Source organism: Trachurus japonicus, chromosome 6, assembly GCF_045865225.1.
Source record: "Trachurus japonicus isolate A0001 chromosome 6, Traja_1.0".
Taxonomy (NCBI): Eukaryota; Metazoa; Chordata; class Actinopteri; order Carangiformes; family Carangidae; genus Trachurus; species Trachurus japonicus.
This window is the reverse complement of record NC_140912.1, coordinates 15,565,621-15,578,545: the sequence shown is the minus strand read 5'-3', so window position 1 is coordinate 15,578,545 and position 12,925 is coordinate 15,565,621.

Here is a 12,925-nt window from a genome sequence, read left to right as displayed (position 1 = left end):
ATGTAAAATCCCTGTATGTGCCACAGTGCTGTGTAGCAGATCACTGTGACTTTCAATCAACCCTAATCCTTGTATCTCATAAAACTTAGACCAAAAAAAAAAATGAAGGGAAGCTCCCCTGCCTGGATCTCCAGTGTGCTCTCAGTGTCAAGCCATTAGGCTGTGTGAAATGAGGTGCCACTCATGAGTTATAATGCTGCACATCTATAGATGCAATGGTAAAATATAGCCCTTCAATGCCCAGTTCTCTGTTGGAGTTGGGAAAATAATTCTGCTCTGATAGCAGTCCATCCAGCAATATCCCAATTCAAAGTCACAAAGATATGAAGAGGGCTGTTGGATACATTCAAAATAATCCACTTCAGGATACCTGTGAGATTAATAGGAGAGAAAAAAAAACAGACGTGTTTGCATGTGTGTCTGTGTGCATGAGCAAACGTGTGTCTATGTGAGAATAGCAATTGATGAATAAAATATATGAAAAACCAGTGTGGCACCAAAAACTTTTGCCTACTGTAAGATGATATAACTAATAAAATGATCAACCTCGGCGATGAAAGGAAAAGACAGGCAAAAACGGGGGGGGGGGGGGGGGGACAACAGGAATGTTTGCGTTCCCAGAAGAATTAAAATGCCCAAACTATTCCCAAGCTAAGAGGAGGCTTGGATATAAAGCTTTCAGGAAATCTATTTGTGGTGTAAAGTACGTTCATTGTGTCCAATTTGAAAGCACGTCAATAGAAGACACACGTTTCCATAACCAGTTGTTACAGAACTGCAATCAATGAAAGTTGTACTGACTACTCCTGTACTTAGAGGCACATGACAAAAGCGTGCTAACAGCCGCCTGCTTGACTGAAATATTTACCCAGAGGTACTGTAGATGTAACAATGATAAGGAAATAAAGCTAATAAGTGTCACTTTGATGTGACAACAAATTATACATGGCTCTATCAGATCTCATTTCCATTCCACAACACAGAGACAGAGAATACCCTGAAGCATGGCTGTTAATGGGAGCCTCTATCAGCCATCGTGGAAAGCCTGCCTCATTACTCACTCCAGCACAACTGTGCCCAGGGTGGTCGCTTCCCCCAACGGACACTGGTTCACAGACCAGAGACACACTGTGAGGCATATGACTTGTTTTTCAATGCGCAGGGCACAGATGCCGTCATGCTGCAAGTGTGTGAAATCGCTTTATCGGGAAATTCATTACAGCGAAACATTTTTAAATAAAGAGAAACAACCATTTAAAAATATATATATTTAAAAAAAATTGAAGGTCAACAAATGTTCATGCTTTATTTTGTGTCAAACTTTGGATGATAATCTATAGTTGTTGTCCCCCCCACCCCTTATATCCTGTATAGTTATAACCAGCTACCACTCATCTTCATTTTCATTATACATCTGATTCTATACAACCTGATTGTTATTCAGAGAGAATTTTCCATTCGGGAGGGCACCAAATACTCACATAACCTTCTATCCCCTCCAACCCGTGCAATGAATATTTTAAAAACTTAATGTATATTGGCCATCTGAATTTCCAACCCAAGCCCTTCCTTTGTCCATATAATCTTAGGGACCCGTTTCCCACTAATATGGTTGTAACCGAGAATGCTGGTATTTATTTCTCTTCACAATTTGAAATCACCATTGTACTCTGGCTTTAATCTCTCTACCCCTGTTTCGAGCTTCCCTGACAAAGTCAATAGGGGGCATCCCTCATCTGTCAAAAACAAACATCACAATACTTCTGCTTTTTTTTTTTTCTTCGTTCATTTCTTGTTCCCCTCCCTTTTGTGAAGTCTCCCTCGCTGCCTGTCGAACATACTGTGGATTCTCACTCAGTTTGTCACTCACGTGCAAGATGATGAGATTATTCGGCAGGTTGCTTAGCGACCCAAATCAACACAAACAAGTGAGAGCAGTCAAAACCTATAAGGGAGAAAGTCCTGAAGAAGTAAGTGACCCTCTGGTGACTCTCTCACCCAGAGGGGTGGCAGTAGGGCTTGCTGTGTGAGTTTCAGTGCAATCTGTGGAGCAGATGGCTGGAGTCCTGGGCAGAGAGCAGCAGGTCTCAGCCTGCATGTCACCAGGATGATGTGAGCTGGCTCCCTCCAAGCTTTAGTTAATACCTTCCTAGATCACAGACTTGTTAAGGGTCTGGGCAAAACTCGCACTTTTTACAAAAGAAGAATACTCTCTCTCTCTCTCTCTCTCTCTCTCTCTCTCTCTCTCTCTCTCTCTCTCTCTCTCTCTCTCTCTCTCTCTCTCCCTCTCTCTCTCTCTCTCTCTCTCTCTCTCTCTCTCTCTTTCTCTCTCTCTCTCTCTGCGCGTTGCCCGTTCACTGGTTACTATTTCCCTTAACCTTTTTGTCCATTTGTTAACTTTAGGGTTGTCTCCTGTTATTTAAACACAAACTTATTAATAGAACAATATATTCAAAATCTTACATCATTTTGATATTGACATATGTACATCATTAAATAGGTATTGTTTCAGTTTCACTGAGAAACATTTTATGGATAAAATAAATATGGAAATATTTCCAATTCAGATAATTGCATACCTGATACATTAAAGCATTTCATCCCTTTGATGCAAAATTCATATATTAAAAAAAATATTTAGAACATTCCCCGTAATGGATCAATACATCCAGGAATAGGAATGGGAAAAGTGATAACTTAATATGGCTCAGATTAAAGGTGTAAAGTAATATAGATTGCTTGAAGGGCATAGCCTCAGCCTGTCAATGAGTAATAAAGGAAATCAGGTTTCACTATTGTAAGGTAATGTCCCTGACTAAGTGGCTTCACAGTGACTTTAACTGAGAACTTTCCGTGACTGTGATGACATCATCAAAGTAAAATCATGACAAAGGTAAATAAACATTTGCCTGACTTTCGGTGGCTCCCTCTGCCACTTAGGCTTTAATCTGGGTAGCTGGCAGGTAGAGCAGGCTAGGCCGTGCCTTGTGAGGTGCAAGTGGTGCTGCCTCTTCTCCTCTCTCTCTCCTCATATTATAGAAAGAGTGGCAGCAGGCAGAGTGACAGACTGCCCCAAGAGATGACACCTGTCACTGAGGGGAGTGCAGCTAATCTACAAGCCTCATTTTGTTTGAACTCTTTGTCACCTTGCCGTCAAATCCTCATCTTCTCAGTCACTGCCAGCTTCCCTCCCCTCTGCTTCCCTGCTCGCTCTGCTTTGCCCAGTCTCTCCACAATATACAGTTCCTCCACCGTCACCACCACACACGGCGCACTCCCCCACGCAAATCATTGTTCTCTGGTGAAATATATTTCCGCTAACAAAAACATATATATTAGGAGTGCAACATGTTTGTATTTCTGCCAGTTATTTTGGATTATTTATAGATAAATATGTAGTGAATACTATTTTGACAAAGTCAAAACAAAAAAGAGTCTTGGCAGCTCAATATCTTTTTTCAGACGTGTGTAAAATTGCTGATGTGCCCCCAGCGTATGAGAAGATGAGGCGTCCTTGTTCAAATGTTTTTTTTTATTTTCCAGACAAAGCCCCATTCATTCATATTGAGATTTGTCTAAGTTAAAGTGATCTGAATAGAAATGCAGTCTGGAGTGGTCCAGTCTCTATGGAGCAGCACACTCCACCCCCTGGCCAAATATCTATATTGTCCACTTCTACAGACTGTGCTTTGTAATTATAATATAATTCATTATGTCTATGCTGCATGTGTCACAAAGGAGGAGTCCTCCCCAAAATCCTCCTGCGCTGTTCAAGCTGACCGAACACATTCTTGTTCTCGTTTTAAAGCCTGCGGCTTGGAAATACCCTCTCACACCCCCATAAACAATAGATTTTCCTTTTTTGCTTAATTGAGATATCGGCCGCAAATCTGACAGCTCACTCCAGCCCCCAACTCCGGCTGCAAGAAAGCTCGATAGTGACAGGAAATGGAAAGGAAAAGGTAGTTAAATAAGATGAAATAACAAAGAACATAATAATAACAATAACAATAGGAAGAGTAGGAAGAAGAATTATGATGATACTAAACTGTGATCTTAATATGCATAATTTAATATCCTTCCAAATTAGAAAAGCGCACTATTTACAGCGTATATCAAAATTAAAAGTAGATTTAGAATTGGTGGTAAACAGTTGTCTTAATGTTGAGTTTTCCTCCTTTTTAAGATAAATTATGACAGCAGAAAGAAAAAAAAACACATGATATAGTCCAAGTTGCAGTGGAGGCTTCAGCCAACTTCTTTAAATGCTTCCATTAAGTGGAATTATCTTTTCCAGACACATTTTGTATGAATGCATCCAAAAATCCCCATTCCATTTGGATTGCATGGGGTTTAATTTAATCCTTTTGCTTATTAAAAAAATAAGATGCAGCATCTTTAACAATAGAAAGGCTAGTCTGCATCGAACACAATGGCTAAGGTTAAATTGAAGGTTGTGTGTACCCTTTGCTGTATTAAAAGAGCATTCATATTCAAATAAAAGCAGACATCACTGGTTCATATGGCATAGCAATGTGCAATTGTGCATTCGTACACACAAAGCAAAATATGCAATGCAAAGTTACAGTTTTCTAATATTAAAAACATCCTTTACCCATTTGTCATTTTGCAGTTACTTAGACATTTTACGTGAGAGCAGTAATTTATTCTTAAGTACTTAATGCCTTTCTAAGTCATACTACTTTAGCACTTCATCTATTACTGTACTAACATACAGAAAAAATAAAAACTATCCATACTGTGGGAAATATTGTATGAGTCATAATTCTTTACACACAACAAAACCACCCCACCACAGCTGCGGTCCTGTCAGACAGGAGTCACTGAGGAATCCTAGATTTGACAGTCACTTCACACAATCTAAGTCATGTTAGCAATTGGGACATACATTTTGCTAATGGGTTCACAGCGTTTGTAGAGCCATGGGTCGAGGTTAAACATAGGATCTGCTGAACTCGCCCAAAAATTCTTCTTGTTGTCCAGTAGAATTAGAGGCTGATGTGTGAACTTAGACATGTTTCGTTACAACCAAGGAGGCTGAAAATCAATCAGAGAACAGAGCCCTTACTGGAACCGGTCCTTCATGATCGATGTATCAGTACACGTCAAAATCACTGAAAAAGCATGTTTTTTAAGGCGACAGAATACCTTTAACATTTGGACTTGACGGGTACAGTATATTGGTGCACATGCTAGCTTTTCAGATTCATACAAAAATACACAAATTTAAGCCTCTAAATTTAATTTAACCAACATTTATTTATTCCCACACATATATTTATCAGTCAATATTAATCATGGTTAAGAAATGCAGTCCATGACTATTGATGATGATAACTCAGAAGCATTTATAATTTGAACCATGTTTGCTCATCAGACAGCAAAGAGATGTTTGTAGCCAGTGTGCAAAGCAAAATAGAGGATCAAACATTTCTCCAAACAATTTGCCACATTCATGTTTTCGTCAGTTTTCTTAATGAGACAGAAAAATAAATACATAAATTTAGACTTTAAAAAAATGCATTGAAGAGATTTCCAAACATGGCTGAAAGAAAGCTTTAAGATGTGAATAAGATATGATTTAAGGTTGTTGTGGATTATATTAGACATCATCCATGCACTTCTAGTTTCACAGTGGAATTAAAGCAAGCTACAGTAGTCAGCTATATTCAACATCACTGCAACATCAGATTTAGCTTTTTTCCCTAGTTACAATGGAACATTTTGTGACTCCTCATTGCCGTGTTCACCTATACTCTAAGTTTTACATCATGGATATTAATAGTCTAATTATCAAGAAACAATATCTAAAAGTGAACATGAAAGTATAGCTAACTATTTTGAGTGACCTAAAGCAGTGTACTGTGATGACTGTTGAGCATTATTCTGTTTATCACAAAGCTACTTCGCAAAGACGTGACATAATTGACATTAGAAGGTTTAGCAGCACTGTAGCTACAAAATGTTTGGAATCAAACACAGCACAAACAATCAAATAGGTTAATGATCATGATGTAAATATTTAGAACTTCTTTCAGCCTGAATAACAAGAACTGTTGCAATGTTATTAGCTACAGATGACTAACTACCTGGTCAAAAAATCATTAACTAATGTAAATGTTTGAATTACTTCATTAAAGTAATGTAATTTATTACATATGATTACTTTTTGATTACTTTTCAGTACCACTAATTTAGTCTGTTAGTGGCTTGTAAAAATTTCACAACCTAATGACCTCTACAAGTTAATACTTAATAACACTTAATGAAAACACAAGAGTGCATTTAGTCAGTTTGATGAACAGGGTGAATATTGCATTCTATATAGTCTTTTTAATGAAAGTAGTACATTTGCATGTAACCACCTACATTTTGATTAATATCAGTAATAAAATTACCATTTAGAAATGTTCTGATGTCTGAAACGACAAGTTTATGTTCAGGAAGAGCTAACTTCACAATCAATGTGAACAGTCAAACAGTCAATGTGAAAACATCTTTGTCTCCTCATTTCATATGTACTATTTTCTGAAATGATTTGCCCACCCACACTGAATTTCTACCGATCCAAATAACCTGCATTGTAGCCTAGAGAGGCTCTACCTTGTGATGTACTGTATTGTCTTTTCCATCCCCCTGGCTTTGTGTCTGCGGAAAGTCACATGGCTGTTGGGGAAACAAATAATTTCACCAGCTATATTCAGAGCATGTCTAAGAAGAGCACAGCAGCTTGTCTTGGGAGTCAAGAACTAGGTACACTGTCTTCTGTGATGGGATGGCCAACACAAATGGGCTGGCGCACCTATCCAATTAACACCCTGCCTGCCAATCCCTGTCAGGTCACACTCTAACTCCCATGGCATGCTCTACCTGTCTCTGCTGCTCTCAACACATGCCCAGTTCCAATATAGAATTAACGCCACTTTTCACCTGGTCACACCGACATGCCATAGATTAGACTTGTGCAGCATGGAGATATGCTAGGCACTCCAAATGAGGGCACCTGGGGTTAAGATTTCAAATGCAGTGGGGCTATTGTTTTGCCACTCCTTTAATATTAATTAAACTCTGAGGTGAAAATGTTCTTTACTAAACTACTGATTAATTTCTACACAAGTGAACACCTGATAAGAGATTTTATTTAATGACCACGTGGATGTTACAACTTATCACACCAGTTAGGACCTTAATAAGACCAATAAGCTACTGGGGCTAAGTGCTTCTTTTGTGTTGTACAATTTCCGAGACATACGCATTTTTATACAGTGCCACAAAGTCAAAGCTTTTCTCTTCTTTTTTCTAAGTGGTTTCTTTCTTAACCCCTAAAAAACATGTTGCAAAGAAACTCAATTATTCTCTGTAAAACTATTTTTTATTTCTAGCAGATCTTAACAGAACATGACAGCTTATTCTGCACATATCTTAGTATCTATACAGTTATTTGTGTCTGCATAAATAGCTCAGCTGTGTAAGGTTCAATAGGGTGAGTTGGAGAAGATAGTACCAAGACTTCTACTGTACCTCTTCTACCTGAGTATATACCTCTGTATGTGGCAGTGCACATTGATATGTGTAGACACAGCTGTTGTATAATGTAACTTGAATCAGAATTGGAATCAGAAATACTGACACATCTGTCAGACACTGAAGATAATGTAAATTAAGTTTGGTTACAAGTTAACAGATAGCTGCAAGACACATTTCTGGAGGGAAAGCAAAACTATAGGACTTGTATATAAGCAAACATTTTCCTACTTAGACATCTCGCAAACATGGAGCAGCACTGACATACCTTTAGAGTTGTGTTTCTACCCACAGTGAGCCCAATGATCACAGTTTCCTCTGTACTGTGATTATTTATATATATATATATACTATATATATATATATATATATATATATATATATATATATATATATATATTGGGCTTTTAATGCCTTAATGCCTTTTAATGCCTTTAATTGATAGTACAGTAGAGAGAGACAGGAAAGGGGGCAGAGAGGGGGAATGACATGCAGGAAAGGGCTGCCCGATGCGGGATTCGAACCAGGGCCGCCTGCAGTAAGGACTATAGCCTCAACATGGGGCGGCAGCTCTACTGTGGTTTGGTTTCTACCAACTCCTGAGAAACATTTCTGGATCTTTAAAGATGTTTGACTCTTCACCATGATAGCCAACAACTAAAAGCTCTGTTTCCTGTAAAGAGATACCTGCTGCTCCTGGAGAGGAGATGTGACTACACCATCTTAACAATGAACTACATAAAGACAGATTATTAGCCATATTGACTTATATAATAGTATACACGATATCTCTATACAGCCTTTTCTGTACAAGGTGCTGAGGAGTGCACACCTTTCTTACATCAAGTCTCTTTATTATGTTCAATCACATAGTGCTAACAACTGATTTGTCTCGGTGTTGATTAAAAAATGTGTAGATTTGAAATAGAAACTGAAACAAATTTTGGATTAAGTTTAACGGTTTTCTAGATTATTACTAGCCTCGTAAACCAGCCTCTCCCGGAAATGCAATTCATTTCATTTCTGATGGAGGGACCGACTGGTGCAAAGCCCCGTCACTACACCAACTTGCTGATTGGCTGAATGGGGTTGTCTGTCAATGCTACTACTCCTGCCCAGCTCCCGCCCACCCCAAACGCTTACAACGGGGATGAGGCCAGACTCTCCCTCAGAAATGAAATGAAATCCATTTCCGGGAGAGGCTGGTTTACGAGGCTAGATTATTACTACACTTTGTGCAAATTGTTAATAGAGAACAATAGAGCTAAAAACACAGTGTGCAAATGCTTAACTAATGGCATTTGCAAACAGAACTACCACACACTGATGATTTTCATTCTTGGAGTTTTAGCTGTCAAATCCTCAGAGTGCATCCTCAGACATGCAACCTCCGCTACTGCAGATAGCAGTTGTTTGAGAATGTTTGTCCGATCCCAATGATATTTCATTTATTCAACCTCTAACGCCATTTAGATGTTTTTTCATAAGCTAAAAGCATTTTAGTTAGTTTATAACTAGAGTGGGAGAAATTCCCTCCAATCAGAGGTGACTATTTCACCCTGTGTGTGGCCTTCGTAAGAGTTTTCAGTGGGCTATGGCCCTGTATCATGGAACATACCAGTCTTGTTTGTTTAATACTTAGGCAATACTTAAGTAAAATAAAGCAAAATTCACCCACTCATAAGTCTGTTAACATGTTGATAATTTTTAATTCCATCTATTGAGTCATAACTTAACTTACAGAACAGAACAACAGAACAAAACAAACTGTGGTCTTTAAAAAAATAAAAAATATATGTAAATCATCCAGTTTTACAAAAACAAATCATTCGCAATTTCACCATACAAGCATCTTAAAATACAAGCATTCAAGGTGGTCAGACCCCATCAAACTTTGTTATGTTGCAGCCTTATGCTTAATTAAAAGATTTTTTCCCCCATTGTCAATCTAAACTCAATAACCTATATGAAAATGAGAAAGTGAACAGAATTCTTGATTCTTGACATATATCTTGATAAGAAGAAACGGAAATATCACATTAACAGTATTCATACATTTCGGCACTTGCAGTTAATCCTTCGATTTCTTCTGCTAGTCCTTGAGATAGTTTTGCGCTTTGGTTAAGAGTCCAGCTGTGGGAAATTGGGAAATTCAGTTGATTGGGCACAATTTAGAATAACACACACCTGGCTATATAAAGTCTCACAGCTGAGCACAGCATTTCAGACCAAAAGCCAAGCAATAAGAGGGTCCAGATTAGCCACAAAAAAATCTACGCTGCACGGAGTAGCCCAGTGGCCTTCATAATTCCTAAATGGCAGATGTCTGGGATAACCAGGACTCTAGAGCTGACCACCTGGTTCAATTGAACAGGGAAGAAGAGCCATGGTAAGAAGGGTGACCAAGAACCCAATGGTCCACTCATGGCTGAGCTGCAGAGATCCTGGAGAAACTTCCAGAGGAACAATCATTCCTGCATCACTAGTCTGAACAATGCTTTATGATCGAGAAACTGGCCAGATGAAGCCTGATGTGAAAGATTTCAAAAACAAAAGCCCCAATAAGACAAAGGAAACAAGACTCCCCAGTTTGATTAAACCAAGACTAAACAGTTTGATGTCATTTCTAACCCATGTCAGAGGAAACCAGACATGATGGTTACAACTGGTTGTCTGTCTGAAAACAGCTGTGAGGTCGCATGTAGACAGGTATGTGCTTTTTCCAGTCAGCTGGTGGAGAAACATAATAAAGAGAAATTTGAGGGACCTAAGCAAGGGGCTGAAGACTTATGTCAACGTAATATTTCAACTTTAACTTTTTAATAAAACTTTATTGTTATGAGGTATTGAGTTTAGGAAGGAAAATATGAGTGAGAATATGAGAAAAAATGTGAGAAAAAAATAATAATAATAAAATTGATGGGAAACAAACTGTAGATAAGGCTGATCATCACTTCACGGACAATTGGAAAAAAATGTTTTAGTGTAGTGAATGCTAATTGGCTGGAAGGTTAAAATTGAACATTGCAATTAATCAAACAGTCCTGGACAAGCATTGCTCTAAATCAGAGCTAAAGGTTTGTTGCCAGGCGCAATTCCTTGGTTGACTCTATATCACCAGCCAGTTAACAGCCGTCTCAAAAAGCACAAGTCTGATAAAATACAATAGATCCACAGCACAAAGGATTGCAGAAGCTTATGTGAGTATTGAGTTTTTCCTTGTGGAGTCGCTCTAAATGTTCTTCTACTATCTGAAGATACAGAAAGGTATAAAAAAAAAATGAACATGTTCTGTCTGTCTGTTATTCTCTTGTCCGCCAGCTTTTTGCTATCAAATGTGCCAGAACTGCAAATATCCCAAATGTGGCCATGTGGACACAGTTTTTTAGCCTGCTAGCATGGCTCAAGGGATGGCAATGTCGGTCTGTTGGATGGTCAGTTGGTCCATCATTTGGGTCCAGAACAAAATATCGAATCAAATATTTGATGGATTGCCATGAAGTTTTCCTACATTTAATCATAGTCAACAGAGGACCATCATGCTGCTGACTTTAGTGATCTCTAGACTTTTCATGTAACACCATTATCAGGTCAAATTATGATATGATCAGTGTTTTTCCTGTATCAGGATTCACCAGAAAAACTAATGGCATTCCCGTCACCCATAGTTGTACTATGTCTTCAGTGCTAAAGTAGCAAAAGTTAAGATCTTGTTTGACCTCATTGGTTTAACTTCTCAGCATGCTGTGCTGATGCACCCCAGGGTGTCAATGCACCATCACTGTTGGATGTGGTCAAAAGTGCGACAGGCTTTAAACGTTCAAACAGTTGAACAGTGAAACCATATGGTGTTGAGTTACTCTACAGAAAATCTTGACTGAAATCTCACAACACTTTAAAAAAATATATATTTTAAAAAGACAAATAAACAAGACTTACCATAAATATTTTCAAATTTTCAACAATTTCTTTAACAATTTAACAAAAAATGCAAAACCAAGATTTTTTTTCATGTATAGATCTGATGGCCCTGAGAGCTCAACCCCCTGCAACCTAAAAGAACACATACAGACAAACATGCCGCAAGTTCAGTCCAACAGATGTTTTCTGAATTTGCCGTGCATTTGTGTATTTTCAATTGTTTTCTCAAGTTGCAGTATATGTTGAGCTGTCAGGGCCAACGTTAATAAAGAATATAGATAGGATAACAGCCGATAACAGCAGATAACCACAGTATCTTCAGCTTAGTCCCAGTAACCCCACTTGCTTCTCAGGTATGTGGTTGGTGACGTCTGCATTAGTGACTCCCTGTGGTTGATAACAATGACTTTACAGATGGAGGGGTGGGGTCTAGGCATGATAACACTTATGTGTGTTTTCCCCTTTTTGCAAAACTCCGCATTGGCAGATGACAAGAAGCAGCTGACGACCCTGTGCCTTTTCTCAGGATAAAAGTAGAAGTTAGCATTAACAAGAACCACAGCACAGACATATGGTAATCTATATCCTCCCTAAAAGTCACCTCTGTCATATTTTTTTACTGCAAAAAACTTGACTTACTTGACTTCTAATGTCACATAACAGAATAGTCATAAACGGTTTATAGTCTTTTTATGTTTCCATCCAACTGTTACAAGAAGTTCAAGATAACAAAATGAACTAAATCACTGTCTTTTTAGCTTGAAGTGTTTTGTGTTTAAACTTGTATATGACAGGTATTGAATAAAATTAAAAACAGGTTATGAGCTCTTTAAATGAAACTAAAGAATAATAATTTATAATCTTGTGACTTTCTATTGTGATATTTCCTTCTGTAAATACAAATGTTTCTACCCCAGCTATTAAATCTCTCAAAAAAGTTATGATGTGGAATTAAAAGATGAAGCCTCTTTTAGAGACTGACATTAAAGACTATATTTCTTCATTTCTTTTAGGACAGGTGCCAAAAAGACACTTTGAAACTCACGAAACGGCTCCATGATGAAAACCTTTATTTCTGCAGCCAGAGGAAGATCAAAAGTAAGCCCAACACAAACCACCAAAAACACTTGATTTTTACCAAAAGCTGTGTTTTTCACTAGCTTAGGTTCTGTGGCTGAGGCTACATACAAAGCCCGATAAATGAGTTTGCAGAGTTCGGTTTGATTCTGCGACGACGGACATCATTGAGTTGAATGGGATATTAGTGAAGTGAATCAGGACACCCTGTAGATGATTCTACTGCCAGACTTTGCTGCCAGGACGTTTTCTGTGGGGAAACTCACAACATGTTGGTTACAAAGATCATTTTTACACAGCCCACTCACCAGACAGACCGCTGATATTGGACGATTTCTCCAAAAACCAGATTACACTCAGTGACAACATTTTTAATCATTCA